Raw genomic sequence first — 26,964 nt, 5'->3', positions numbered from 1 at the left:
TTTTCTATTTGCTAGTTCTTTTAGTTGAAATACGATTTTATGGTTTCTCACTAAAATTCAAATAACCTAAAAAGAAGCACAGTTGTTTCACAATTGATTCATTCACTGTGTGCAGGAGAAAATTAAATACAGATAGGCTACTCCTCCTGACAGGTGAAAGAAGTTAGTTATATGAAATATCCCAGCTGTATTATTGAAAAATGAATAAGATGTATTATGCTGGTTTGTCTCCCCTTTGTCATTCTTAACATTAGGTTTAGATGGATCTTCCACCTAAAGTATTACGTTACGTAAATATTTCTGTACTTTGTTCTTTCAAAGATATTAAATTATTTGAATAATATTTTTGCAGCCACATGAGTGGAGAAGGAAAGGTCTTGCTATTTCTAGCAAAACAAACAAATCAGCAGTCTTGGAGACCTCCATATTACTTTTAAAATACCAAGTTTTAATTAAACTAATTGAAAAGATTGGGACTCTTCTTCATTATGGAAATGGTGGTTGGAGCTGAAAGGCTGGTGGGAAACCAGCTATTTTTTTCCCCCATAATTTTAAAACAAAGACTAACTTAAATTGTTGGAGGTCTCTAATTGCAACACTTTTAACAGATTAATTCATATTCAGTGTTGCAAGTAGAGTCTTGGTAATACAGTAACCTGAGAATGAAACTATACTGTTTCTAAGCTTTCCATCAGCATATGGCCTGACAGCTTGGTTGTAGAATTGTGTTTTCCAATATGGTAGTCATTAGCCACACATGGCTAATTTGAAATTAATTGTACTGTAATCGGAGACACACACCAGATTTCAAAAACAGTATGAAAAGATAGAATTTATAACATTTTCTTAATACTTAATATATTAACTAACGTTCGAGTGATAATATTTTGGACATACATAGACTATTACAATTAATGTTGCCTTTTTCTTTTTAAAATTTTGTCACTAGAAAACTAAAAATTATATATGTAGCTCACATTTATAGCTTGCTTTATCCCAGGAAGATTAAGTGGGTGGTGTACAGATGCCACCGGAGAAGGCAATGGCACCCCACTCCAGTACTCCTGCCTGGAAAATCCCATGGACGGAGGAGCCTGGTGGGCTGCAGTCCATAAGACACGACTGAGCGACTTCACTTTCACTTTTCACTTTTATGCATTGGAGAAGGAAATGGCAACCCACTCCAGTGTTCTTGCCTGGAGAATCCCAGGGATGGGGTCTCACAGAGTCGAACACGACTGAAGTGACTTAGCATCAGCAGAACAAATGCCACACCTTTTGCGATTAGACTTTGAAAAGTTATATCTAATGTCAAGCTTAATGTTGGCAAAAGTAAAGAAATGTGGGCGCTAGTGGCGTTTAGTTTTAAAATGATGTTAATAGTATAGGATCGACATCTATGCTAAGTTGCCAAAAAATGTATGCACCCTTCTGGGTTAGAGATTGCACATAATTCTTATATTGTGCTTACATCAAGCCCAGTGCTTGGCTGGCAGGAAGTTCTCAGCAAATATCTGCTGCACTGAATGAGGTAGTGAACTCGCTCCACACTTGGAGTGGAACTCTTCCTTCAACCACCTAATCTGTTGGGAGGGATTCTATCCAACCCGTATCTCTGCATTTGAAAACAAAAATACTGTGAAAAATATTGTCAAATCCCTTGGTGAAATGCATGAGTCTTACCTTTGTGGGATTACAAAATAATTAAGAAATGCACGCACAACCCGAGTTACCATATGCTCTTTGCAGCACTGAGTAAATGTCAGTTGCGTGAATGCAGCATTCTCTCCGTCCAGTTATTGTTTGAAAATCTTTATGAACAAAGGTGTTTCTGGGAGGTACTCATGATAAGCAGCACAAGATTTAAGGTTTCTTGTTCATGGGACATTTTTAGCACACCTCGTGTGTGCTAGGTGTTGGGATTACCAACATGAGGAATGCATGCTCTGGTGAGGAGAATGTTATATTTATTGATTCAGTTGCTATACATGGAGCAGTTCCCATATGCAGGCAGTTTATTCATCCCTGTCTGTTCAAAGTGGCTAAGTCCCTGCCCTGCTTACACTTTGATAAATAGCAGGTAAACAAGTAATCGGGCTTCGGTAGCTCAGCTGGTAAAGAATCTGCCTGCAATGCTGGAGACCCTTGTTAGATTCCTGGGTTGAGAAGATCACCTGGAGAAGGGATAGGCTACCCATTCTAGTATTCATGGTCTTCCCTGGTAGTTCATATGGCAAAGAATCCGCCTGCAATGTGGGAGACCTCAGTATGAACCCTGGGTTGGGAAGATCCCCGGGAGGAGGGCATGGCAAATCACTCCAGTATTCTTGCCTGGAGATTCCCCATAGACCGAGAAGCCGGGAGCTCTACAGGCCATGGACGGGGTTGCAAAGTGTCGGACACAGCACAGTACAAACAAGTAATCTGATCGTAAGGACCGTGGCAGTAACAAATAAGGTGATGAGAGCATGTCTGGGGAGCTCACTGAATTAGGGTGGTCGTGAGAAGATCCTACATGAAGATGGCATTTGAGATACTATCCGAAGGATGAATATGGCTCTGTAAAGATTTAGGAGAGCGTCCAGGCAGAGGGAAGAGCAAATGCCAAGACATAAACATCAGAAAGGGTTTGGTTTATTTCAGAAACACAAAGAGGAAACCAGTCTGGCTGCAGCATGGCTTTGCTGTCGGAGTCACTGCGCCTGATGAGTTGAAGGTTAGAGGGGAGGTGGGAACCTCGTGCTGAAGCCTACGGGTTGTAATAAAGAGTGTGGGTTTTCTTCTGAGAAGAAAAGGATATAATTGAGATATTTTATGTAGGAAATTTGACTTTATTCTTGGGTCAGAAGATTCATCCGACTGCTTTGGGGAGGTTTAGGTACGAATGCGAAAGACTTGTTAAAAGCGTATTGCTCTTATTCAAGAGAGAGAGAATGATGGAGACAGTAGAGACACAAGTAGAAAAAAATCTAAGATGTATTTTGGAGATAGGACTAAGAGCTTGATGATAAGAAAGATAAGGGAAAGGAATAAATTTATGATGGCTGTTATGTTTTTGGTATAATATTGACACTACAGTGAAGACTAAGAGAGGAGCTGGTAGAGTGGGTGGAGTGTTTGACGAAAAATAAGATAAATTGTGACAAGTGCTCTAATGAATTCCTATCATACTGCATACATGTACATAGTATTCATTCATCCCATATTTCTTGAGCAACTAGCATGTGCCAGACACTGGATAGAAACTAGTGAATAATACAGACACAGATGCTGGTCTTCGTGATGAAGTAGGTTTGATACTGATAAATACTCTGGAGGAAAAGTAAGAAGGAAGTAAGGGTTAGGTGTACCATATGAGGGGATTATTTGTCATTTTAAAGAGCATAGTGTAAATCCATGGCTGATTCATGTCAATGTATGGCAAAAACCACTACAATATTGTAATTAGCCTCCAACTAATAAAAATAAATGGAAAAGAAATAAATAAAGAGCATAGTTGAGAGGGCTTCCTCCCCAAGTTAACATTTTAGCAAAGACTTGTAATATTAATAAGTAAATGCAAGAAAAGAATCATGGGAATAATTGAGTTCAGTATATTTTTCTTTACCATATCTACTCATTTATGTCACCCCCTCTTCTGCTAGAACTTGGGCATGAAGGTAGAAGATGGCTTATTTGTTGCTAATTTCTTGAACAAGGTAACTGTTATGTGCAATACACAGGGATAGTTCTAAGTCACCTTGGTTCATGAGAAATTATCCAAATCCATCTAGGCTTTAAATAAATTAGTAGAATCTAAAAGGGCAAAAAGTGAAAAGCAAGGAAAACAGTGGTCTTTATTTTATTCTGCATATGAAGCAGATGCAGCAATGGCGTTAAAAAAGTAAGGGGTCACTTTTTATTCAAAATCAGCAATAGCTGGGGCATGGGTGACTATTTAATGTCAGCACACATAGCCTATTTGCAGATTACCACTTCTACTTCCAAAGACAAGTCCAGGCACATGGCGCTCCATAATGGAAGCTGGAAAAAAAAGAGAAGCACAAGTTGGAAAAGAGAGAAAAGCAATGAGATGCATTATTTTCTTCAAGTAATTTATCACAGCTCTTGCTTCATCAATATCATCAAAAACGGTAGTAGCTCCTTCTGCAATCAATCTAGAAATAATAAGCTAGGCATGTTTCTTTCTTTGCTTTGTTATAAACATAAAAATATATGTCTGCTAGTATGTCAAGAAAAGAAAAATATTGGTGGTTCTGGTATTTTCTTTCAGTACTAGTTATTTGGAGTTGTCATCTTAAGGAATAATGTAATAAAAATGTTGATATACTGAAATACATTAAGATGTATTAGTCACCATATATCTAGAGGTTGCAGAGAGGAAGAGAGAGAAATAATAAAATTTGAGTGTGATGTTCTTGTGATAACTTTGTTAAATTCTTAAATATTATCATACCTTCTTCCTAACTCAATTTTAGTGGTATTTCTGGGACACATAAATCCTAAGGGAGAGTTTATCCATGATTAAATTTTTATATCATATGTTATATGTGACAAAATTTTCACATCAGTGAGTGCAGGTGAAATTAGCCTTCTATTTTTTATCTGCCATTAACATTTGATGTTATTTAATTAATGTAACATTAATACCTCATTATATCTGGAAAATTGTAGAGGAACAATTAGCTAAATAATACCTCCAGAAAAAAAATTGTTTACATTCTGTTGTCTTTGGAACACTGAAGTCATTTGTTTAGTCTGTTTCTTCTAACCTAATATTAGTATTAGTTTTGGTGATGACCATTATTATTGATATATTATTATTATGATATTATTTATGTCAAACATGAAGATGCAGCAGATATATTGCAGCTTAGAAATAATATTTACTGTAGTAAGTGCTGTATATCTGTACTCTTTATATTGGAGTGATAATTCCTTTGTATGAAGAAAAGACCAGAAAAATATAATCCTTAAATCTAATTCCACCACTACTTCCAAGTGACATTCAACCTAGGAATTTATAAGAACCATAAATTAGTAAGACAGGTGTATCAGTTCAGTTCAGTCGCTCAATCCTGTCTGACTCTGTGTGACCCCATGGACTGCAGCACACCAGGCTCCCTGTCCATTACCAACTTCCAGAGTTTACTCAAACTCATGTACATTTAGTCAGTGATGCCATCCAACCATCTCATCCTGTTGCCCCCTTCTTCTCCCGCCTTCAATCTTTCCCAGCATCATGGTCTTTTCCAATGAGTCAGCTCTTCGCATCAGGTGGCCAAAGTATTGGAGTTTCAGCTTCAGCATCAGTCCTTCCAATGAATATTCAGGACTGATTACCTTTAGGATTGACTTGTTGGATCTCCTTGCAGTCCAAGGGACTCTCAAGAGTCTTCTCCAACACCACAGTTCAAAAGCATCAATTCTTTGGTGCTTAGCTTTCTTTATAGTCCAACTCTCACATCCATACATGACTACTGGAAAAACCATAGCCTTGACAAGACGACCTTTGTTGGCAAAGTAACGTCTCTGCTTTCTAATATGCTGTCTAGGTTGGTCATAACTTTTCTCCCAAGGAGCAAGCATCTTTTAATTTCATGGCTGCAGTCCCCATCTTCAGTGATTTTGGAGCGCCCCCCCCCCCCCCCCAAAAAAAAAAAGACAGGTGTGTAAAGTCATCATATGTGATGAACTGGAGAGATTTGAAAAGTCACATGCTATGAAAAAAGGTATCTATTGTACATATTGGGCAGTCATTCTAGTTAATGCACTCCTTCCATTTCCCACAGCTCACACAGACTTAGAGTCACACAAGCCAGATTGCCACACTCCTGAGTCATCGTGACAATTTACCATTTTACCTTCTCATAGTCCCCCAGACTAGAAACCTGGAAGTTACCTTTTTTGTCTAAAAAAAGTTTCTTGAAACATTTCTTTTCTTTCACCTCCCCCTCCTTCTTCCTTTTCTCTAATCATCTCTTTCTCCATTGACAATCGAGAACTGAAAACCATGAATTGCATGATTCTTGCTGTTGTGCAACCCAGGAAGGCTCTGTGCATACACACAGTTGAGCTAAAACAGTGGCACATGGCTTCTCTAAGCCAGGCAGTCTCCTATTTGGGTTTTCTCTTCATAAATAGGGGATCTTAGAATTTTTGTTCTATTTAATGAATGCAATTATTTTTAATCTGTTATCAGGAAACTAATAAGGGATCTTAGAATTTTTGTTCTATTTAATGAATGTAATTTTTTAAAATCTGTTATCAGGAAACTAAGTGACTTTTTAAAGTTTAAATTAAGTTAGAGACATTTCCCCCATTTTAAGGTATAACCAGAAATACAATAAAATAGAATCACCAGTAAATGTCACTGATCTTCATGTATCCATTGATCATGTATCTTCATGTATCTCACTGATCTTCATGTATCTCACTGATCTTCATGAATACAGACTGGGGAAGAAGTGAAATCTAATCACATACAGGGATATTTAGTTGTCCTTCCATTCAGAAATCTTTTTAACCTGTTACCTGACTTAGCTCTTTGGTAGTAGTTTTTTCAGTAAATCCCATCCCATGATGCCCATCAAGCCTCAGCCTGCTATTAGTAGTATTTGAATGTCCTTCCACTTGTTCCTGAGATCACCCCATTTCACTGGGTGTCCAGTAACAAATGCATGACTTGGGAGGGGGCATGAAGGGATAGATGGAGGCATGTGTGAGAACACAGGAATTGTGATTTTTTTCTTCTTCTCCATAAACATGGCTTTGATGTCTCCACTTCAAACTTAACTGGAAGCTACCTCTTCTTTTTAAAGATAGATTTACTCTTATGTTACGTAGTTAGTTCTTTTTCACTGCCATAAAGTTGGCACAGATCCCAGCATTCCTTCCCAGGACTGAATTTTTGCTTGTTAGTTTAAACAGAGATATAAGTGACATGAAGTGAATTGAAGGTGAAAGTCACTCAGTCGTGTCTGACTCTTTGTGTCCCCATGGACTTAGTTCATGGAATTCTCCAGGCCAAAATACTGGAGTGGGTAGCCTTTCCCTTCTCCAGGGGATCTTCCCAACCCAGGGATCAAACCCAGGTGTCCCACATTGCAAGCGGATTCTTTACCAGCTGAGCCAGAAGGGAAGTCCAAGAATACTGGAGTGGGTAGCCTATCCCTTCTCCAGTGAATCTTCCCGACCCAGGAATCAAACTGGGGTCTCCTGCATTGCAGGCAGATTCTTTACCAACTGAGCTATGAGGGAAGCCCCTATAATTGACATATCACATTGTAATTCTCTTAGATACCAGACTTAACTCTTAATCCAGATACATTTCATAGAATTTTGAGTTTTATTAGACAAAACAGACTCTCATATTTTGTAATTTCAAACTATATTACACAACTGTAGTAGTCAAACTGTATGGTGTTTGTGTAAAAACTGACATATAGACCAATGGAACACAGTAGAGATCCCAGATATAAACCCACACATGTGTGGTCAATTGATTTTCAACAAAGGAGCCAAGAATATACAAAGGGGAAAGAACAGTTTCTTCAATAAATGGTGTTGAATAGCTACATGCAAAAGAATAAAACTGGCCCACTCACTTATGTCACATATAAACATCAACTCAGAATATAAAGACTTGAATGTAAAACCTGAAAACATATAAAAAGGAATGAAATCTTGTAATCTGTGACAGTGTGGATGGACCTTGAGGGCATTAAGTGAAGTGAGATAAGTCAGACATTAAAAGGTAAATACCATATGGTCTCACTTATATGAGGAGTTACTTTTTAAAAAAGATTATCCCTTCTCAGCTCCACACACAAACTATGTTCATGGATGAAGTAAACAGATTGGTCGTTCTCTGAGGGGAGGGGTCAAGGTATCAGCAAAATGGATAAAAGGGGTCAAAAGGTGCAGATTTCCAGTTATAAGTCATGGTGATGTAATTTAAAGCATGGTGAATATAGTTAATACTATACTGTACATTAGAAAGTAGCAGAATGAATCCTAAAAGTTCTCATCAGGAGACTAAAAAAGCTTGGTAAGAGTGATGGATGGATGTCAATTGTTTCATATGCGAATATTGACCAATTGCATTATACATCTGATACTAATACAATGTTATGTTAATTATACTAGGTAATTAATTGATTGATTGATTTATCATCATATTTTTGTTTCATTTAGTAAGTGCCTTTTGGGGGGTTGTTACCAGGAAATTAAGTAGTTTTAATGTTCATGTCTGGAGAAGGAAATGATAACCCACTCCAGTATTCTTGCCTGGGTAATCCCATGGACAGAGGAGCCTGGGGGCTACAGTCCATGGGGTTGCAAAGAGTCATAATTGACTTGGTCACTAAAGAACACCGATGCTAGTGTAGTTTCATTTTGCATCCTGTAAATCCGGAGCTTTAAAGTAGTCACAATTTTGTGTTTGTGTTTTAATTTGAGATTTCATTTACCTTTTTAAATTTAATAATTTTTTAGTTATATTTTCAACTAGGATCCCAGATTTTTGGTTAGGCAGAGGAAAGGTAAAACTTATTTAATAATACAGAATTAAATGAATTAATACAAATGCTTACAGATACTTCCCATCAAAGCAAATACATGTTCAAAGACGAGTTTTAATTTACTGGACTATACAACGTTTTCATTGACTCCTTATCTTGAACTTTAAATATTTAGCCTCAGAATTGGCTCCTGGACTGTAATATTTTGTGTCAGGGTTAAAATTAGGAAAATACTTTATCTATCAGAATACATAGTTGTTATTACAGAAGGACCTGTTCAGCTCTGTATGGTGAAAAGATAAGAGACACATTGGCATCTTAACCCTTAAAGCTTATAGTGGAGGAGACTCTGTGTGTGTCTATGTATTTATATGTACACACATAAATTTGTCGTAAAAGTCAAGTTGAAGTGAAACATGCCTGATATTTTTGATAGTTACAGTTAACCCTTGAACAACACAGATTTGAAACTAGGTGGGTCCACTTATGTGTGGATTTTATGTGTAAATGCTGCAGTACTACATGATTTGCAGTTGATTAAGTCTGCAGATGTAAAACCTCGGATACCAAGGAGCCGCAAATACTGAGGAATTGCATATATGGAGGCCGACCATAAGTTACTTGTGGATTTTCTACTTCTTTAGAGGGTTGACACCCCAACTCTTGAGTTGTTCCAGGGTTAACTCTGTATCAATCTACATCGCAGAATTTGAAGTGCCTTTGTGAGAAGCCATGTATAGTCACACATGTGATGCCCAGTTTAATTAACAACAGACATTTGTTAACCTCATATTGGCCTCAGGTATGAAGTTCATAATCATGATACAACCTTCAGAATATCATAGAGTTCAGAATATAAACATGTAGATATTTTGACATATTCCTTTCTAAATGTGTGATACGCCAGTCAGGATGGCTGCTATCCAAAAGTCTATAAGCAATAAATGCTGGAGAGGGTGTGGAGAAAAGGGAACCTTCTTACACTGTTGGTGGGAAAGCAAACTAGTACAGCCGCTATGGAGAACAGTGTGGAGATTTCTTAAAAAACTGGAGTTAGAACTGCCATATGACCCAGCAATCCCACTTCTGGGCATACACACCGAGGAAACCAGATCTGAGAGAGACACATGCACCCCAATGTTCATCGCAGCACTGTTTATAATAGCCAGGACATGGAAGCAACCTAGATGCCCATCAGCAGATGAATGGATAAGGAAGCTGTGGTACATATACACCATGGAATATTACTCAGCCGTTAAAAAGAATTCATTTGAATCAGTTCTAATGAGATGGATGAAACTGGAGCCCCTTATACAGAGTGAAGTAAGCCAGAAAGATAAAGACCAGTACAGTATACTAACGCATATATATGGAATTTAGAAAGATGGTAATGATAACCCTATATGCAAAACAGAAAAAGAGACACAGATGTATAGAACAGACTTTTGGACTCTGTGGGAGAAGGCGAGGGTGGGATGTTTCAAGAGAACAGCATCAAAACATGTATGTTATCTAGGGTGAAACAGATCACCAGCCCAGGTTAGATGCATGAGACAAGTGCTCGGGCCTGGTGCACTGGGAAGACCCAGAGGGATCGGGTAGAGAGGGAGGTGGGAGGGGGGATCGGGATGGGGAATACATGTAAATCCATGGCTGATTCATGTCAATGTATGACAAAAACCACTACAATATTGTAAAGTAATTAGCCTCCAACTAATAAAAATAAATGAAAAATAAATAAAATTAAACATACTCTTATCATAAAAAAAAATAAATGTGTGATAGATGAGTTAACATGCTGTCTGGATATTAAAAGATTGTTCTTTTGTGCAATATAAAATTTAGCCTGTTAAAAGTCTTAAGGGACACCTCTAGACTTCTCAAAACTATGTAAGATCCTTACTGCTCTCTGGTCACTTGCTATTGCGGATACAGTCATCCATTATAATATTGACATCCTCATGGCTAATGAAAACACCTTGCTTTTTTCCTAAAAAAGTAGTCAGTAAACTGTGACTTTCTTCTGTAATAATGAAAATATCCACTTGGAAATCCCTTTCTTGTTTTTCTGTATCTGTCATTAATTTGTTTTTAATCTCTGAAATGTTTTGAACTCCTCCTGCCTTTAAGGACTCTCTCTTCTCTGTTCTCAAGGCATTCAGTACATTTTACTTGGTACAAACCCTAATATATCATATTTTATCATATCTGCCTCCAGGCTGTTTAATTCATTTCTGTGACATCAGTTTCTAGCACTGTGCCTAGCACATAGTTACTTATTCAGTAAATATTTGTTGAAAGTACGAATTAATTTTAATGTCACTAGCAATTTGTTCTAAATCTTACTCATACTGACTTTAGAGCATATGGAAATTAGAACAGTGTTAATAATTTGAGCAAATTAAGTTTCTATATTAACACTGAAATATATGTCTCCTTTTCTTCATACAATTAGCACTAGTCTGGGTCCTGAAAGCACTTCGAGGCATAGCGACTGTAGGATATTTAAAAGCAAAGCTTTGCCACATTGTAAAAGCAAACATCTGAATGCAAAAGATGATGTTTGTGAATTTTGTAAGTTTCTTTCCATAACTGCAGGCTTCTCTGATGAGTAAAAATAGGAAAGATAGACATTTAAAATTAAGTGAATGCACATTTGCTTGTTTGCTTGTTCCCAGAGTACTAATAGGGTTTCCCAGGTGGTAAAGGGCCCACCTTCCAGTGCAGGAGACATAAAAAGAGGCAGGTGAGATCCCTGGGCCTCTGGAGGAGGGCCTGGCAGTACACTCCAGTGTTCTTGCCTAGAGAATCCCATGGAGAGAGGAGCCCAGCGGGCTACAGTCCATAGGGTTGCAAAGAGTCGGACGCGACTGAAACGACTTAGCATGCATGCATGTGGGCAGAAAGTTTTCCTGAGATACAGTTCACATAATAAAAGTTTCACCCATTCAGCACAATCTATTTTAGATTTCGTCACCCCTACAAGAAACCATAACTCTCATTTCTTCCTGAACACCACTCTAGTCAACCATTAATATACTTTCTTTGTCTAAACATTTGCCTTTTCTGGACGTTTAATATGAATGAATCATGTAACTTCTGGTCTTTTGTAACTGGCTTCTTTTAGGGTATTTATGTTTCCTTAATGTTATATCTATAGTTGGAATCAGTACCCTAAAAAGGATACTAATTAAAAAATTACCGTTAAATATTTAATTGTATGAATGTACCACATATATGCATATTTTGTTTAGTCACTAGATTGTGTCCAACTTTTTTGTGACTCAGGGACTGTAGCCTCCAGGCTCCTCTGTTCAAGGGATTTCCCAGGCAAGAATACTGGAGTGGGTTGCCATTGTCTTCTCCAGGGATCTTCCCGACCCGGGGGTGGAACCCACATCTCCTACACTGGCAGGTGAACGCTTTGCCACTGAGCCACCAGGGAAACCCTAACGGCTGTATGCCTAAATTCATTATTAATTCATCTTTTGGTCATTAAAATGAGGCTGATATGAACATCCATGTGTAAGTTTCTACATGGAAATAAATTTTCTTTTCTGTTGAGTATACATCTGGGAGTAGAATTGCTGGCTTACATGGGAACTCTGTATGTGTCATTGTTTGAAGCACTGCCTGACTGTTTTCCAAAGTGACTGCTCCATTTTACGTTCATACCAGGAATGTACGCAGTTCCAATTCCTCCACATCTATAGAGAGATTTTAAGAGAAGATCTTAATAAATGTATCCAAAGGGAGCTTAAGAATGTAATATTGTTTTGATGACTACCAGAAAGCCATTTTCCAATTTATTTGGGAAAGTAGGGTTGTTTTTTTTTTGCATTAATAGCTACTATTAATAATACTAACAGCTACAAACATTTACTGAGTGTTTAGAGTATACATGTAGCCTGCTATTTAATCCTTGCCACAATGCTGGGAAGTAGACATGAGTGTGGTTTTCATTTTTGAGGATACTAAAGCATAGCAGGGTTAAATGAAGGATAAATGAGAAGGGGGTCCACCACGGGGACCTGATGTGAGCGCTCTACGTATGGTACCACACTCTGCCCTGGCATATGTTGACTGATGCTGCCACAGGTTTCTTCTGGGAGGTTAGAAAATACACTCATGATTGGAATTCTGTATTTGAAGTTTAAGATTAAAATTACAGTGTAAGTTTTGGTCTGTGGGACAGAGACTTCCTTTTACTGACCATCTAACTGACCATTTTGTTTCATTGTTAATTACGTTTCGTGTTAAGTCAATAGAAGACATAGGATTGTGATTTCTGGTTTTTTTTAAAATTCATTTTAATTTTTTAAATTTATTTTATATTTTGGTGATGCAATGTGGCATGGGGGATCTTAATTCCCCCTCCAGGGGTAGATCCCACACCCCCTGCATTGGAAGCACGGAATCTTAATCAGTGGACCTCCAGGGAAGTCCAGAATGTGATTTCTCATAAACTATTAATACTGTCATTTGGTGAATGTCTACTGTGTTCCAAACACTCTTCCAGGTCTGTTTCTGTATTAATTCAAAAGTAATGTGATGGTGACTTTAGAATATATTAGCTTAAATGTTATTAGCTCACAAATCAGTGAGCTATATTCGCTCACAGTGAAAACATTTACTTTTCTCAAAATTACAATTTACTTTTCTCAAAACATTTCTTTTACTCAATTTAAATAATTTAATTATATTCATTTTCTTCATCTTAAAATTTAGAAGCCAATAGCCACATGAAAATATGTTATACGTCTCAAATTATTGGAGAGATGCAGTTAACACCACAATGAGGCATCACCTCATACCTGTCAAAATGAGTGTCATGAAAAAATTTACAAGTAACTTGTTGGAGAGGATGTGGAGAAAAGGCAAGCTTTGTATATTGTTGATGGTGATGTATATTGGTGCAGTCACTTGGTGTGGCATCCCTAATGGAGAAACTATATGTGTTAAAGAAGCTTTGTTCAGATTTGAGTTTCATTGCTGCACGCCATGGTTCAGTGTTAATGAATCAGTTATGTATATTAGATGTCTTTAAACAGATGTATACATAAAACAAGGCTGTGTATTGGTTGGTGAAAATTTTGTGATGAGAATCTCACAGGAACCTAACTGTGTATTTCTCTTAGGAGCTATGGTTTAGTATTCTACTGATTTAATGTTTGTGGTGACTTTATAGAACCTAACTACCATGAATAACAAAAATGGATTATTTTTTGTTTTAAATATCTTTATGTATTACTCTGAAACATCTCTCCAATAAAAACATCTTTTAAATATGTTTTTGTCAAAGCTTTGGGGCTGCATATTATAGTTTATTCAGTTTGTGAAAAATGTCTTACTTTTGAAATGATTGGCAAAATAAAGTCTTCTTTATTGGATCAGTCAGTCAATAAGAATTTATCAGAAAAAACCAATGGCCCCCAATAGCCATTTTGTTATTATTTAATTCTTAAACCTCAGTGGGTAAGTGACTGTCTGGCTGGATGGCTGTCTAGCTGGCTGGTTAGGTGAATGAATTACTGGGTGGGTGGTTAGGGAAGGAATAGAGCTTTGCCAGCAGTTCATTTCCAAATTGAAATAAGGCACAATTAACTTACTGGGTTGGCAAAAAAGTGTGTTTGTCTTTTTCCATCAGACATTATGGAAAACTACCTACCACCCCAGCAAATTTTTTAGACAACCCAATATTACAAATGACAGTCTTATGTCTACTCTTCGGAGACTCAACTCAGCCTTATCTCTACTCTCCTGAGACTCAAGGAATTGCTTCTTGGCAAGACTAAGGGTGTGGAAGATCTGGGGTAATTAAATACCTTGCCATCCCTTTTGTGTCCCTCTTTGCTTTATCTGAATTCCTAACAGCCCAACCTAACCCAGATGATAATCTGAGATGCCTAAAATAAGCCATTCCTAATGCCGACTTTCACCCTCCTGTGTAAGAAGCCAAGCTCTCTAAGTTACTGGTTAAAAGAAGCTTTTAATCACCATTAACTCAAGTGACCCTTTTTCTTCTGGATGCCATGAGCTGAGGCACCAGAGTGAAACTGGGAAAGAATGAGCGGGTTGACTTTCTATGTAAAATGGGAAAATGCTGATTTTGAAGAGAAAGTAGGACCAGAGAGCTATTATTGACACCTTAGCCATAGACATGTTTTCTAACATATCCGTCTTAGGTAAGCTTATGTGATGGTTCAGAGGTGTAGAGATTACCCTTTACCTCCCTGGGTAACATACAGTCTGAGAGGCCTGAGAGGGGCTCAGGCCACAGCTTCTAGTTTCTGCTTCTTTCCATTTAAATCTCAGGTAAACCACTTTTCCTTCTCATACATCTGTTTATTCAGTTTAAAAGTAGGAGTAGTAAATGCTGTCACAATCATCTTTCAGAGCTGTTGTGCAGATTAACTGAGATAATGTCTGTAAAAGCACTTTGAAAACTGAGAGCTCAATCTAAACATAAGATATCATTATGAGTATCCTAAAGTCACTTTGGATCAATTACAGTGTACTCTAAAGCACAGTGAAATACAACTCCATTGGGAATATCTTTCTTATTGAATGAAAATAAAAGGTAAATTTTCTGGCCAACTAAACATTAATAGCTCAGTTGGTAAAGAATCCGTGTGCAGGGCAGGAGACCGTGGTTTGATTCCTGGGTCAGGAAGATCTGCTGGAGAAGGGCTAGGCTACCCAATCCAGTGTTCTTGGACTTCCCTTGTGGCTCAGCTGGTAAAGAATCCGCTTGCAAAGTGGGAGACCTGGGTTTGATCCCTGGGTTGGGAAGATCCCCTGGAGAAGTGAAAGACTATCCACTCCAGTATTCTGGCCTGGAGAATCCCATGGACAGTATAGTCCATGGGGTCGCAAAGAGTCAGACATGATTGAGCAACTTAAAAAAAAAATTAATATTGTACAGTTGATGTAGTAACCACATTTTTAAAACCATATGGTGGGCCTTAGGTAAGAGTTAATAATTGCATTTTTTAAATTGATTAACTTTCAAACTATTTCCATCTTTGTAAAACACAGCTCTTGTAGAGAGTGCATTGTTAGGTAAACCTTGTTCTGCCCTCTCTGACAACCTATGCCTTTTAATTGAAGTATTCATTTCATTAAAATTTAATGCAGTTATTGAAATGATTGAATTTGAGTCTATCATTTTATTATACTTACTCTTTCTACTTACTTTTCCATTTTTGCTCCTGTTACTTCATTGCTGATTCTAACGGATTCAATATTTTATAGAATTCCACTGTAACTTTTATTTGCTTTTTGACTCAGCATTATAATTTACTCCAATAATTTCACTGCATATTCTTAAATTTTGACAGTCAATATTGTTAATATTGCACCAGTCTCCCCCCAAAATGTACAAGAAATGGTTGTTATCCACCACCCATTCTTTTTGTCATAGTTATTGTATTTGTATTTTGAACCACTCATGAAGCTTTTTAATTTTTGTGTTGAATGTTTTCTTTGCTCAGCACCGTAACAGACTACCACTAGCTTGGGAAGTTTAAACAGTATAAATGTATTTTTCCACAGTTGTGGAGTCTGGAAGTCTGAGATCAGGATCCAGCATGGTTAGATTCTGGGATGGGCCCTCTTCTTGACTCAGACAACCTCCATCTCCCTGCACCCTCGTGTAGCAGAAGGAGAGGAAGCTAACATTCTGGCGTCACTTCTTATAGAATATCATCTAATATCATCATGAGGGCCCCATTCTCATGACTGTATTATCTAAACCCAAGTATCTCCACAAGGTCCCATCTCCAAATATCATTGTATTGGGTGATTGGGCTTTAAAATATGAATTTGGGGATGTGACTTAATTAAGTCCATATAAGCTATTATGTTATTAAAGAAATTAAGATGAACAAAGCAAAATCCCTGTATAATTGTCTTCTGTATTTACTCAGATATTTTTGTATTTCTGTTGTTCTTAAACTTTCACGAGGACCATCATTTCCCTCTGGTATCATTAACCTCTAAAATAAAGTTTTCATTAGCATTTCTTATAGGGTGAGTCTGCTTGTGACAAATTTTCTTAGTTTTCTTACATCTTGAAAAGCAAAAGTTAGTGTCTGACTCTGCGACCCCATGGACTATATAGTCCATGGAATTCTCCAGGCCAGAATACTGGAGTGGTAGGCTTTCCCTTCTCCAGGGGTCTTCCAACCCAGGGATTGAACCCAGGTCTCTGGGATTGTAGGCGGATTTTTTACCAGCTGAGCCACAAGGGAAGCCCAAGAATACTGGAGTGGGTAGTGTATCCCTTCTGCAGCGGATCTTCCTGACTCAGGAATCAAACTGGGGTCTCCTGTATTGCAGGTGGCTTCTTTACCAACTGAGCTATCAGGGAAGCCCTTCTTACATCTTTATTTCCGAAGATTATTCATACTGGATATAGAATTCTTTATTTAACAGTACTTTTGTTTTTAATTTGAAAACCTTAAAGATGTTATACTTTTACTTCTTGCCTCCCTTGTTTTTAATGATGAAGTAACCACAACAAACTGTGGAAAATTTTTAAAGAGATAGGAATATCAGACCACCTTACCTGCCTCCTGAGAATTTCAAGAAACAACAGTTAGAAACAGACATGGAGCAACAGACTGGTTCCAATTTGGGAAAGAAGTACGTAAAGTCTCTATATTGTCACCCTGCTTACTTAACTTACATGCAGAGTACATCATGTGAAATGCCAGGCTGGATAAAGCCAAGCTGGCATTAGTTACAGCTATTTTCCAGTACTCAGGTATGGATGTGAGAGTTGGATTGTAGAGAAACCTGAGTGCTGAAGAATTGATGCTTTTGACCTGTGGTGTTGGAGAAGACTCTTGAGAGTCCCTTGGACTGCAAGGAGATCCACCCAGTCCATCCTAAAGGAGATCGGTCCTGGGTGTTCATTGGAAGGACAGATGCTGAAGCTGAAACTCCAATACTTTGGCCACCTGATGTGTAGAACTGACTCACTGGAAAAGACCCTGATGCTGGGAAAGATTGAAGGCAGGAGGAGAAGGGGACAACAGAGGATGAGATGGTTGGATGGCATCACCGACTCAGGGACATTAGTTTGAGCAAGCTCTGGGAGTTGGTGATGGACAGGGAAGCCTAGTTATGCTCCAGTCCATGGGTTGCAAAGAGTTGGCCACAACTGAGCAACTGAACTTAACTAAACTGAGTAAATTTATTTTAGAACAGTTATATTTTAATTTTGCAGAAAAAAAATGCAAAGATAATACAGGGTATTCCCAAATATTCCACATTCAACTCGCCTTTTTTTAACATTATCCATTATTATACTGCATTTGTCATAATTAATGAACCAATGTTGATACATTATGATTAACTAAAGTCTGAACTTCATTCAGATTTTCTTTGGTTTTTACAAAATGTCCATTTTCTCTTCTAGAATGACATCTAGGATATCATATTACATTTAGTTGCCATGTCTCCTTAGTCCCCTCTAGATGGTGAAAATTTCTCAGGCTCAACTGGTTTTTGATGACCTGGAAAGTTTTGAGGGCTAATGGTCAGGTATTTTTAAGACTGTTCCCCAACTGCTGTATGTCTGATGCTCCTCTCAAGATTAGACTGGTGTTTTGTGTTTTTTGAGAGGAAGACCCCAGAGATAAAAAGCCATGCTCATCCCATCAGATGAAGGGTACACAGTATCAGTGTGACTTATCTCTGCTGAGCTTGACCTTGATCACCTGGCTAAGGTGCTGTTCTCAGGTTTTTCCACTAGGAAGTTTCTCTTGTTCCCTCTTCCCACACTGTGCTCTTTGGAAGAAGTCACTATTTGAAATGCACACTTAAAGGATGGAGAGTTATAGTTCATCTCTTTAAGCAGATCTTTCCCTTTGCCGAAATGCTTTGAGTATGTTATGCATCTGTGTGGTTCATGAACCAGTCAGAGATGTGGGTGGACAGAGTTGGAGATTCCCTTTATGCTTCTTTTCCATCTGGAATTTTTCCTGCTCTTCTCTTCTTAGAGGCAAGTTTCTCCAGGTTCAGGATTTTGCTTCTTTGCACCAGAAAGACAAATTTTGCCACCAGTGTGCCTACAACCCTTCATGCCATCCAAATTGTACCTGGCTGGAAACTAAGAGCTGTCAAAGTGAGCTTGCATGACTTTGCTCCTCCTGACATGTACTCTCTACCAGAATCTTCCTTCTCTTCACTCCTCAGTGCCTCCAAGTGTCTGATTTTTTATAGGGTCCACATTATTTTCTGCAGAGAATTGATCTGACATATTACTGAGTCATTACAAAAAGCAGAAATCCTGGCCTGTGAGGATGAAGAGACTAAAAGAAGTTTCTGATCAGAAAGATCTTAAAATAGAGTTCAGTTCAGTTCCGTCATTTAGTCATGTCTGACTCTTTGTGACCCCATGGACTGCAGCACACCAGACCTCCCTGTCCATCACCAACTCCCGGGGTTTACTCAAGCTCATGTCTATTGAGTCGGTGATGCAATGCAACCACCTCACCACCTCATCCTCTGTTGTCCCCTTCTCCTCCTGCCTTCAATCTTTCCCAGCATCAGGGTCTTTTCAAATGAGCCAGCTCTTTCGCATCAGCTGGCCAAATCAGCTTCAGAATCAGTCCTTCCAATGAACACCCAGGACTGATTTCCTTTAGGATTGACTGGTTGGATCTCCTTGCAGTCCAAGGGACTCTCAAGAGTCTTCTCCAACACCACAGTTCAAAAGCATCAATTCTTCAGCTCTCAGCTTTCTTTATAGTCCAACTCTCACATCCATACGTGACTTCTGGAAAAACCATAGCTTTGACTAGACGGACCTTTGTTGGCAAAGTAATGTCTCTGCTTTTTAATATTCTGTCTAGGTTGGTCATAGTGTTTCTTCCAAGGAGCAAGCATCTTTTAATTTCATGGCTGTAGTCACCATCTGTAGTAATTTTGGAGCCCCAAAAGATAAAGTCTCTCATTGTTTCCATTGTTTCCCCATCTGTTTCCCATGAAGTGATGGGACCCAGTGCCATGATAGTGGTTTTCTGAATGTTGAGTTTTAAGCCAACTTTTTTACTCTCCTCTTTAACTTCATAAAGAGGCTCTTTAGTTAGGAATCAAGAATTACATAAGATGTGAATAAGGCATGATATCAAATAGCACAGAATCAAGTGTTCATTTCAGTTCAGTCAGTCATGACCGACTCTTTGTGACCCCATGGACTGCAGCATGCCAGGCCTCTCTGTCCATCACCAACTCCCAGAGCCTATTCAAACTCATGTCCATTGAGTCAGTGATGCCATACAACCATCTCATCCTCTATCATCCCCTTCTCCTCCTGCCTTCAATCTTTCCCAGCATCAGGGTCTTTTCCAATGAGTCAGTTCTTTGCATCAGGTGGCCAAAATACTGGAGTTTCAGCTTCAGCATCAGTCCTTCCAATAAATATTCAGGACTGATTTCCTTTACAAATTGACTTGTTGGATCTCCTTGCAGTCCAAGGGACTCTCAAGAGTCTTCTCCAAAACCATAGTTTGAAAGCATCAATTCTTTGGCGCTCAGCTTTCTTTGTAGTCCAACTCTCACATCCATACATGACTACTGGAAAAAACATAATTTTGACTAGACGGACCTTTGTTGGCAAAGTAATGTCTCTGCTTTTTACTATGCTGTCTAGATTGGTCATAACTTTTCTTCCAAGGAGCAAGCATCTTTGAATTTCATGACTACAGTTACCATCTGCAGTGACTTTGGAGCCCAAAAAGAAAAAGTCTCTCACTGTTTCCATTGTTTCCCCATCTATTTGCCATGAAATAATGGGACCAGATGCCATGATCTTAGTTTTCTGAATGTTTTAAGTTATGTGATATAAATAATAGCCTTAAAATAGTGACAATCATCTGGATCCTATAAGAATCCAATAAAAGTTTGTGTACATAAGTAACTTAACATTGAGCTGTGGTTCCAAAAATGCTATATGCTTCTAGAGATTTGTTCTTCACCATTGTTCATTGGGTAGAGGAATAGATTACTATAGACTAAACTATATTAGAAAAGAGTAGGACTCAAAACAGTGACATCATTTGACTTTATTTTTGAAAAGAAATTGTCAAAGTCAAAATCTGTCCTCTGCAGCAAGCAAATAATTTTGCAATCGTCTCATCCTGGTGGTTAATAAAACGGTTGTTTTCATGGTGCTATTTCCTAGAGCTTCCCTCTCAGAAAATCATATTCATTACCCTAACGTGCAACTCTTTGAATGATGGGCTACAAAATAAGGGGGCAGGGGGAGGTAATCATGGCCCAAATAGGGAATTTCTGCCAGTTGAGTTTGATCCGTGACGCAAGCCTGAATGGGTTGCATTGTTAACCGCAGTTCTCAACTCTGCTTGATGCAAGTTCGACATCGCTGTTCAAGGCTTCATTCTCAAGTGGAAGCCTGTGTTTACATTGTCAGTTGAAGGTAAGGCCTTAGGAGCCAGAGAGTATATTCAGTTTATTCTTTTAGGGGAAATTTGGCGCATCTATGCATGATCCTTACCTCAATACATTTTTTGTTGTTATTCTTTATATCTGTTGTATAGAAGGGGTAACTTTACTAGATGTTGAAATTAGCTTTCTTCTAACATTTTCCTTTGAACTTAGAAGTTGCCTTTATGACCAAATAGCAAGTGCTTCTTAACTCTTAATTGTTGATTTTGCATTTGTTACTTTTTCCCCCCCTCTGTGGTCATCAGATTATAATAGTGGCTCTCTTTCAAAATAAGTGTTTGCTTTTTTCTTAAAATGTTAACAGTTTTCAAGTGCTGGTCAGACTTTCATCCCCTACTTACTTTAATCCCGCATTGTAGATGTTCTTGTTGAATCATACTATGTGTTTTTCTCAATTTAAGAAAAAAGTAATTAAAGTTTAAGTTTAAAGCATACAATAAGATACCCAATTTGGAAATTCATTTATCTAGGAAGTGTGTTAAATTTTCTCACTAACAGAGTCCTATGAAAAATGCCTAATATGCTGCAACATTTTAAAAAATGTTTTAAATTATGACTGCAAGAAATTAGGGAGTATAATAAATGTTATGTTATGAATACTGAATATATACTATGTGAGTTGTGGGAGGTTAATTTCACCTTTATGTAAGTATTTTGAGATTCTCATAGCAATTGTTACATTCATGTTCAGCAGAGTTTTTGTGAGCAAATTCTATAGCTTGAGGAACATAGGAACTGGTCCTAAGAATTAGATAACTCTATGGACTCACATTGTTCTGAGAATTATCTGATGTACAATGTTGTGAGAGAGTTGAATTTTTAAATAAGAAAATAAAGTAAAAATCATGGTGAATGAAAATTTCCCATTTGAATACATTAAATTACCCAAGAATTATAAGACATGCAGCTTGGATAACGCAACCCTAGGCAGACACTCAGAAAAGAGAGATCAAGCAGAACCCAGGGCACTCTGAAATCAGTAGGCCGAACAAAAGGAGAGGATCTGGTAGATGAAGCTAGGAAAGTATGTCTTGTGTTGTAGAAGGGAAACCGGGAGGATTTAGTGGCAGATGCTAAGAGAGAAATAAAAAGTGTTATTAGATCAAGAGCCTTGTTGATTGTTCCCGAATGGCCAAATATGAAAAAAATTGAAAAGCAACCATTGATTAAAAATGTCGAGGTCATACCAAGAGCAATCTTCAAGACGTCAAGAGTAGGTTCATTAAAGAATGCAAAGGATACCTCATTGTGGTTTTGATTTGCATTTCTCTAATAATGAGTGATGTTGAGCATCTTTTCATGTGTTTGTTACCCATCTGTATGTCTTCTTTGAAGAAATGTCTGTTTAGTTCTTTGGCCCATTTTTTGATTGGGTCATCTATTTTTCTGGAATTGAGCTGCAGGAGTTGCTTGTATATTTTTGAGATTAATCCTTTGTCTGTTGCTTCGTTTGCTATTATTTTCTCCCAATCTGAGGGCTGTCTTTTCACCTTGCTTATAGTTTCCTTTGTTGTGCAAAAGCTTTTAAGGATGGCTGCTATCCAAAAGTCTACAAGCAATAAATGCTGGAGAGGGTGTGGAGAAAAGGGAACCCTCTTACACTGTTGGTGGGAATGCAAACTAGTACAGCCACTATGGAGAACAGTGTGGAGATTTCTTAAAAAACTGGAGTTAGAACTGCCATATGACCCAGCAATCCCACTTCTGGGCATACACACCGAGGAAACCAGATCTGAGAGAGACACATGCACCCCAATGTTCATCGCAGCACTGTTTATAATAGCTAGGACATGGAAGCAACCTAGATGCCCATCAGCAGATGAATGGATAAGGAAGCTGTGGTACATATACACCATGGAATATTACTCAGCCATTAAAAAGAATTCATTTGAATCAGTTCTAATGAGATGGATGAAACTGGAGCCCCTTATACAGAGTGAAGTAAGCCAGAAAGATAAAGACCAGTACAGTATACTAACGCATATATATGGAATTTAGAAAGATGGTAATGATAACCCTATATGCAAAACAGAAAAAGAAACACAGATGTACAGAACAGACTTTTGGACTCTGTGGGAGAAGGCGAGGGTAGGATGTTTCAAGAGAACAGCATCGAAACATGTATATTATCTAGGGTGAAACAGATCACCAGCCCAGGTTAGATGCATGAGACAAGTGCTCGGGCCTGGTGCACTGGGAAGACCCAGAGGCATCGGGTAGAGAGGGAGTTGGGGGGGGATCGGGATGGGGAATACATGTAAATCCATGGCTGATTCATGTCAGTGTATGACAAAAACCACTACAATATTGTAAAGTAATTAGCCTCCAACTAATAAAAGTAAATGAAAAAAAAAAAAAAAAAAAAGAATGCAAAGGAAAGAAATGGAGAGTTAATGATAACAGGTTCACAGTAGATTTTTCTGAGCAGAGATGTGGGATAAAGAATGGAAGGGAATCTGAGGACAAGTTGTGTCTGCTTGGGGCTGGCAATACTCAAGTGATGTTTCTTAAAGGTAAAGAAGAAACTGCCTTACCAAGGGACATTCAGAGATATGTAGGGTTACTTTTGGTTGGCACAATTATTAAGAGTGCGCTCCTGGTATTTACTGGGCTGCAGTGGAGCTAAACACCTACAGAGGCTATTAGGGCATTCTTTTTTGAGAGGGAACTGTCTTGCTCCAAAAGTGTTGAGCCCATTTATGTGCTGATGGTAGTGGTCTGTCTTGAGCTGTGCTTTTATTTGATTCTCTCAACAAATATTTTAGTTGACCAAATACCTGCTATGTACTTGATCAGTCTTTCCATGATAAAATCCATAGTCTATTTCTGACTTGTTGCTCAACAATATGCATTTAGAAAGTACTGATATGATTTATCCAAGCTGAGTTTAAGCTCACAAACTCTGATTTTCTATTTATGAGGAAAACAAAAGACAGTAATGATTTCATTAGTGGTACAGAGTTATCTAGTATGTATTTTGCAGATTTTTTTCCCCCTTTAGTTTTCTTCATAAATCTTGCCCTTAGGGTGGAATTCTCATGATTTTAAACCTCTGGAGAAAATCAGCAACTTTAGATCTCCTTAAATATTTATTCCTTTTTTAAAAAATTATTATACTGGGGTATATCTGATTAACATTCTTGTAAGAGTTTCAGGTGAGCAGTGAAGGGACTCAGCCATACATATACATACAACATTAATTTTTGTTTTTTTTGTTTGTTTGCTTCTTTGCACTTTATTTTCATTTGCATTTTGTTCTTTTCCTAGCCTTTTCATTTACTTTTGTTTATACTGATTTTGGCATTTAAGGTTACAGAGTTTCTTCTGATTACTTCTTTCAATGAATTTTATTTATCTAATCCTTTTTAAAATAGCTTTTCTATGGTTTTTCAACTGCTTCTTCCCCATTTTTACTTAAAAAAAAAAACAAAATATGTTCATACTACCTGAATAGCAAGTTTGAAACTCAGACCATAACTTTTGTTCCTTATAGTCACCCACTGGTCACCATGTCTCATCTGATGAATTGGTTGCCTTATGGTCTCTGATCTAAGGATACCAAGAATATACTTCAAGGGCTTCCAATATATTTTTATTTTGCCTCCTCTAACTTTCAACAGTGTCACATGGCATCTACTTTAAAGTGTATCAAAAGCACCTTTTCCTCTGTAATTTTTTTTTATCAGTTTTCTTTGTTTGGAACACTTTTGTCATAGTTCTTACCCTTTCTAAATATTTTCTATGCTGATAAAATATGTCAGGTTTTGCGCTTGTCGTGTCATCTCTTGCACTCTCAGTTTGGTGTCATTTTTATCTCATCTTGTCTTATAACTATTGTTCATTGTTCTTTGCTCTTAGCTCTTGACTGGAGCTTTTACTTTTAATCTCATTTTCCACTGCTAACCTGTACAGAGGCTGTCTGATGTATGGTATAAGGACTTTTTGCTGTTTTGTTTTATACACACACACACACACACACACACAGAGTCATAAGGAAAAGGAATGTGGACTTTTCTTCTGAGAATAGTTTCGGCAGTGTGTTATAGTAGAAATGGAATGGGGTTAAGAGGTAGGTTGAACTGAATTTAAATTGTGATTCCATTACAAAGTAACTGATGTCCTCAGAAAAGTGATTATAATTCTCAAGGCCTTCATTTACTTTTCTATTAAATAAGGATAATAGTGACCTTACCAGATCATTGGGAAGCTTAAAAATGGCCTATGTAAGGTACAACTTCTACCACATAGTAATTACTTGACTATTATTGGTATTACAATTATTATTTAATTATGAGTATTATTTGGTGGGCCATCTCACATATTGAGAACTAATGAGTGCTTATGGTCCATTTAAAGAAGATATAGCAGAAAATTAACTGTAGTGCCTGGCCTTGAGGAGTTTATGATCTTTCATAGAAGGTAAGAAGACATATACAAATATCCATTTTTTAAAAAAGTCATTGTGTGATTGTCGTAAACACTATAAATATTATTAATGTATCATAGAATACCCTCTGTGCTTTATAAATATTTTGAAGATTAGGAATCTAAGAGTTGAAAAGTGAAGGTTAATACGTTTACCCTAGTCCCCTAAGCTGATAAGGGTCCTGTAGGAATTGGCGACTAGTTCCTCTCAGTTTGGAAGATGTATTTATCTCCTGTGTTGTACTGCATCCCTGAGAAATTGTGGCAAGCCGTATAAGATGTACATACTGACAGCCCCTGAATGCTGAAGAGGTGAGCTCATTCTTGAGGCAGCTGACAGTGAGTGGCCTTAGATGAGGTCTTAGATGAATCCTGAGGGTGAATGGGCTTTCAGCAGGCAGCGGTGAGGAAGGGGGTGTCATTGAAAAGGTAGGCGGCAGGGGCAGGAGTTTTCTGTGGTCTGTTTTTTGGGGGCATTTAGTTTAAAAGCTTTAAGCCTTTAAAATTTTTGAGGGCTGTGACATGGCATAGCTCTAGATGAATATAAGGTTTACTTTGCAGAACAATGGAGGACATTCTGAAAGTGAAAGGAGTACGTTAAGACTTCAGGTGGGTTTCCCTGTTGGCTCAGTTGGTAAAGAATCTGCCTGCAATGCGGGCGACCCGGCTTAGATCTCTGGGCCAGGGAACATTCCCCTGGAGCCCTGGAGAAGAAAATGGCAATCCATTCCAGTATTCGTGCCTGGAGAATTCCATGGTGGGCAGAGGAGCCTGGTGGGTTGCATGGGGACCCACAGTCCTTGGGGTCGCAAAGAGCTGGACACGACTGAACAAGGAACACACACAAGACTTCAGTTTGGAGGCTATTGCAAGAATGATTTGATGAGCGTAGTGACTGGAGGAATGCAAAGGGAAGGACAGATATGAGAGACATGGAGGAGGTGGCATGGCAGTTGGCAGCAAGAAGACATGCAAAAGGCTTAAGTTTCCAGCCTGGATCTTGAGGAGAATAGTGGTTCCAAAAAAAAAAAAAAAAAGGTATCTTTCAGAAGAAAGGGCAAATACATGTTTCCCTAAGACCCAGTGGAGCCTTTTGGCTGGGACCACCAACGATGGCTCAGGCTCTTAGACACAACCTGGTGCGTCTTCACTCTAGTCCAGAAAGTGATCTGATGTCTTTCCCCTGCTATGCCATGAGCGCTAACACGATGCCTTTGATTTTTTATTAAGAGGGATGCCGTAGAGGCAGTGTGAGTTTGTACAGGCTGTCAGAGCTGAATCTCCTGGATAAACTCTTGGGAATCTCACAATTCCAATCAAGCAAGTGTTCTGCTTGAGTTCCCCCCCGTTTCACAGGACGGATGTCAAAGGGAGCATGCAATTTTGTTTGTGGGTCACTGACTGATATATGAAAGGGAAATCCCATAGGATAACTCCATTCTTCTCCAAATGTTGCTCCATAGCCTTAAGCTTTATAAGTGAAAGAAAATGCATACTGCTTACCAAAGGGCAGGAGAGGGGCAAATCAATTCAGACATGT

The 26,964-nt window shown here is 38.2% G+C and overlaps 1 protein-coding gene across 1 annotated transcript in view; it reads left to right on the top strand.

Moving 5' to 3' along the window:
* The window catches only part of PRKN (parkin RBR E3 ubiquitin protein ligase), a 1,218,605-nt gene that overhangs the window by 200,841 nt on the left and 990,800 nt on the right, over positions 1 to 26,964 (top strand). The window lies entirely within an intron of this gene.

Source organism: Dama dama, chromosome 26, assembly GCF_033118175.1.
Source record: "Dama dama isolate Ldn47 chromosome 26, ASM3311817v1, whole genome shotgun sequence".
In the NCBI taxonomy this organism is placed as follows: Eukaryota; Metazoa; Chordata; class Mammalia; order Artiodactyla; family Cervidae; genus Dama; species Dama dama.
This window is presented reverse-complemented; position numbering and strand designations above follow the sequence as displayed.